Genomic DNA, 5,501 nt, shown 5'->3' with positions numbered 1-5,501 from the left:
CATATGGTCCTCTCTAGTTTTTACTCTCACTTAAAACATACTTGTTATTACGAATGTAGACAACAATCCATTATTTTTGGTTTCTAGAATGATGATATGCAAATTAACATCTTCTGCCATAGGCTTATGGAAGCTAATTTGCATATCTTTCCCAGAAATCCATAGTAGCATTGTGTAGCTTGCCATGCACAATCATGTATTTCGCAGAATTGGTGCTCACCTAGGTGCATCAGGAGCTCTCCTTAATGTAAAAGGGTACCCGTTTAAAGATAGATTGGATTGAGTAACTCTCTTTGTTGCAGCAATAGTTTTCTCTGTCTCATATGGTCTCCCTCTAGTTTTCACTCTCACTCAAAACATACTTGTTATTACGAATGTAGACAACAATCCATTATTTTTGGTTTCTAGAATGATGATATGCAAATTAACATCTTCTGCCATAGGCTTATGGAAGCTAATTTGCATATCTTTCCCAGAAATCCATAGTAGCATTGTGTAGCTTGCCATGCACAATCATGTATTTCGCAGAATTGGGGCTCACCTAGGTGCATCAGGAGCTCTCCTTAATGTAAAAGGGTACCCGTTTAAAGATAGATAGATTGGATTGAGTAACTCTCTTTGTTGCAGCAATAGTTTTCTCTGTCTCATATGGTCCTCTCTAGTTTTTACTCTCACTTAAAACATACTTGTTATTACGAATGTAGACAACAATCCATTATTTTTGGTTTCTAGAATGATGATATGCAAATTAACATCTTCTGCCATAGGCTTATGGAAGCTAATTTGCATATCTTTCCCAGAAATCCATAGTAGCATTGTGTAGCTTGCCATGCACAATCATGTATTTCGCAGAACTGGTGCTCACCTAGGTGCATCAGGAGCTCTCCTTAATGTAAAAGGGTACCCGTTTAAAGATAGATTGGATTGAGTAACTCTCTTTGTTGCAGCAATAGTTTTCTCTGTCTCATATGGTCTCCCTCTAGTTTTCACTCTCACTCAAAACATACTTGTTATTACGAATGTAGACAACAATCCATTATTTTTGGTTTCTAGAATGATGATATGCAAATTAACATCTTCTGCCATAGGCTTATGGAAGCTAATTTGCATATCTTTCCCAGAAATCCATAGTAGCATTGTGTAGCTTGCCATGCACAATCATGTATTTCGCAGAATTGGGCTCACCTAGGTGCATCAGGAGCTCTCCTTAATGTAAAAGGGTACCCGTTTAAAGATAGATAGATTGGATTGAGTAACTCTCTTTGTTGCAGCAATAGTTTTCTCTGTCTCATATGGTCTCCTCTAGTTTTCACTCTCACTCAAAACATACTTGTTATTACGAATGTAGACAACAATCCATTATTTTTGGTTTCTAGAATGATGATATGCAAATTAACATCTTCTGCCATAGGCTTATGGAAGCTAATTTGCATATCTTTCCCAGAAATCCATAGTAGCATTGTGTAGCTTGCCATGCACAATCATGTATTTCGCAGAATTGGGCTCCCCTAGGTGCATCAGGAGCTCTCCTTAATGTAAAAGGGTACCCGTTTAAAGATAGATTGGATTGAGTAACTCTCTTTGTTGCAGCAATAGTTTTCTCTGTCTCATATGGTCTCCCTCTAGTTTTCACTCTCACTCAAAACATACTTGTTATTACGAATGTAGACAACAATCCATTATTTTTGGTTTCTAGAATGATGATATGCAAATTAACATCTTCTGCCATAGGCTTATGGAAGCTAATTTGCATATCTTTCCCAGAAATCCATAGTAGCATTGTGTAGCTTGCTATGTACCATCATGTATTTCGCAGAATTAGGGCTCACCTAGGTGCATCAGGAGCTCTCCTTAATGTAAAAGGGTACCCGTTTAAAGATAGATTGGATTGAGTAACTCTCTTTGTTGCAGCAATAGTTTTCTCTGTCTCATATGGTCTCCCTCTAGTTTTCACTCTCACTCAAAACATACTTGTTATTACGAATGTAGACAACAATCCATTATTTTTGGTTTCTAGAATGATGATATGCAAATTAACATCTTCTGCCATAGGCTTATGGAAGCTAATTTGCATATCTTTCCCAGAAATCCATAGTAGCATTGTGTAGCTTGCCATGCACAATCATGTATTTCGCAGAATTGGGGCTCCCCTAGGTGCATCAGGAGCTCTCCTTAATGTAAAAGGGTACCCGTTTAAAGATAGATTGGATTGAGTAACTCTCTTTGTTGCAGCAATAGTTTTCTCTGTCTCATATGGTCTCCTCTAGTTTTCACTCTCACTCAAAACATACTTGTTATTACGAATGTAGACAACAATCCATTATTTTTGGTTTCTAGAATGATGATATGCAAATTAACATCTTCTGCCATAGGCTTATGGAAGCTAATTTGCATATCTTTCCCAGAAATCCATAGTAGCATTGTGTAGCTTGCCATGTACAATCATGTATTTCGCAGAATTAGGGCTCACCTAGGTGCATCAGGAGCTCTCCTTAATGTAAAAGGGTACCCGTTTAAAGATAGATAGATTGGATTGAGTATCTCTCTTTGTTGCAGCAATAGTTTTCTCTGTCTCATATGGTCCTCTCTAGTTTTACTCTCACTTAAAACATACTTGTTATTACGAATGTAGACAACAATCCATTATTTTTGGTTTCTAGAATGATGATATGCAAATTAACATCTTCTGCCATAGGCTTATGGAAGCTAATTTGCATATCTTTCCCAGAAATCCATAGTAGCATTGTGTAGCTTGCCATGCACAATCATGTATTTCGCAGAATTGGGCTCCCCTAGGTGCATCAGGAGCTCTCCTTAATGTAAAAGGGTACCCGTTTAAAGATAGATTGGATTGAGTAACTCTCTTTGTTGCAGCAATAGTTTTCTCTGTCTCATATGGTCTCCCTCTAGTTTTCACTCTCACTCAAAACATACTTGTTATTACGAATGTAGACAACAATCCATTATTTTTGGTTTCTAGAATGATGATATGCAAATTAACATCTTCTGCCATAGGCTTATGGAAGCTAATTTGCATATCTTTCCCAGAAATCCATAGTAGCATTGTGTAGCTTGCTAGGTACAATCATGTATTTCGCAGAATTAGGGCTCACCTAGGTGCATCAGGAGCTCTCCTTAATGTAAAAGGGTACACGTTTAAAGATAGATAGATTGGATTGAGTATCTCTCTTTGTTGCAGCAATAGTTTTCTCTGTCTCATATGGTCCTCTCTAGTTTTACTCTCACTTAAAACATACTTGTTATTACGAATGTAGACAACAATCCATTATTTTTGGTTTCTAGAATGATGATATGCAAATTAACATCTTCTGCCATAGGCTTATGGAAGCTAATTTGCATATCTTTCCCAGAAATCCATAGTAGCATTGTGTAGCTTGCCATGCACAATCATGTATTTCGCAGAATTGGGGCTCCCCTAGGTGCATCAGGAGCTCTCCTTAATGTAAAAGGGTACCCGTTTAAAGATAGATTGGATTGAGTAACTCTCTTTGTTGCAGCAATAGTTTTCTCTGTCTCATATGGTCTCCCTCTAGTTTTCACTCTCACTCAAAACATACTTGTTATTACGAATGTAGACAACAATCCATTATTTTTGGTTTCTAGAATGATGATATGCAAATTAACATCTTCTGCCATAGGCTTATGGAAGCTAATTTGCATATCTTTCCCAGAAATCCATAGTAGCATTGTGTAGCTTGCCATGCACAATCATGTATTTCGCAGAATTGGGGCTCACCTAGGTGCATCAGGAGCTCTCCTTAATGTAAAAGGGTACCCGTTTAAAGATAGATTGGATTGAGTAACTCTCTTTGTTGCAGCAATAGTTTTCTCTGTCTCATATGGTCTCCCTCTAGTTTTCACTCTCACTCAAAACATACTTGTTATTACGAATGTAGACAACAATCCATTATTTTTGGTTTCTAGAATGATGATATGCAAATTAACATCTTCTGCCATAGGCTTATGGAAGCTAATTTGCATATCTTTCCCAGAAATCCATAGTAGCATTGTGTAGCTTGCCATGCACAATCATGTATTTCGCAGAATTGGGCTCCACTTGGTGCATCAGGAGCTCTCCTTAATGTAAAAGGGTACCCGTTTAAAGATAGATAGATTGGATTGAGTAACTCTCTTTGTTGCAGCAATAGTTTTCTCTGTCTCATATGGTCTCCCTCTAGTTTTCACTCTCACTCAAAACATACTTGTTATTACGAATGTAGACAACAATCCATTATTTTTGGTTTCTAGAATGATGATATGCAAATTAACATCTTCTGCCATAGGCTTATGGAAGCTAATTTGCATATCTTTCCCAGAAATCCATAGTAGCATTGTGTAGCTTGCCATGCACAATCATGTATTTCGCAGAATTGGGGCTCACCTAGGTGCATCAGGAGCTCTCCTTAATGTAAAAGGGTACCCGTTTAAAGATAGATAGATTGGATTGAGTAACTCTCTTTGTTGCAGCAATAGTTTTCTCTGTCTCATATGGTCTCCTCTAGTTTTCACTCTCACTCAAAACATACTTGTTATTACGAATGTAGACAACAATCCATTATTTTTGGTTTCTAGAATGATGATATGCAAATTAACATCTTCTGCCATAGGCTTATGGAAGCTAATTTGCATATCTTTCCCAGAAATCCATAGTAGCATTGTGTAGCTTGCCATGTACAATCATGTATTTCGCAGAATTAGGGCTCACCTAGGTGCATCAGGAGCTCTCCTTAATGTAAAAGGGTACCCGTTTAAAGATAGATAGATTGGATTGAGTAACTCTTTGTTGCAGCAATAGTTTTCTCTGTCTCATATGGTCTCCCTCTAGTTTTCACTCTCACTCAAAACATACTTGTTATTACGAATGTAGACAACAATCCATTATTTTTGGTTTCTAGAATGATGATATGCAAATTAACATCTTCTGCCATAGGCTTATGGAAGCTAATTTGCATATCTTTCCCAGAAATCCATAGTAGCATTGTGTAGCTTGCCATGCACAATCATGTATTTCGCAGAGTTGGGGCTCACCTAGGTGCATCAGGAGCTCTCCTTAATGTAAAAGGGTACCCGTTTAAAGATAGATAGATTGGATTGAGTAACTCTCTTTGTTGCAGCAATAGTTTTTTCTGTTGTCATATGGTCTCCTTCTAGTTTTCACTCTCACTCAAAACATACTTGTTATTACAAATGTAGACAACAATCCATTATTTTTGGTTTCTAGAATGATGATATGCAAATTAACATCTTCTGCCATAGGCTTATGGAAGCTAATTTGCATATCTTTCCCAGAAATCCATAGTAGCATTGTGTAGCTTGCCATGCACAATCATGTATTTCGCAGAATTGGGGCTCCCCTAGGTGCATCAGGAGCTCTCCTTAATGTAAAAGGGTACCCGTTTAAAGATAGATTGGATTGAGTAACTCTCTTTGTTGCAGCAATAGTTTTCTCTGTCTCATATGGTCTCCCTCTAGTTTTCACT

Source organism: Bufo bufo, chromosome 11 (assembly GCF_905171765.1).
Source record: "Bufo bufo chromosome 11, aBufBuf1.1, whole genome shotgun sequence".
In the NCBI taxonomy this organism is placed as follows: domain Eukaryota; kingdom Metazoa; phylum Chordata; class Amphibia; order Anura; family Bufonidae; genus Bufo; species Bufo bufo.
This window is presented reverse-complemented; position numbering follows the sequence as displayed.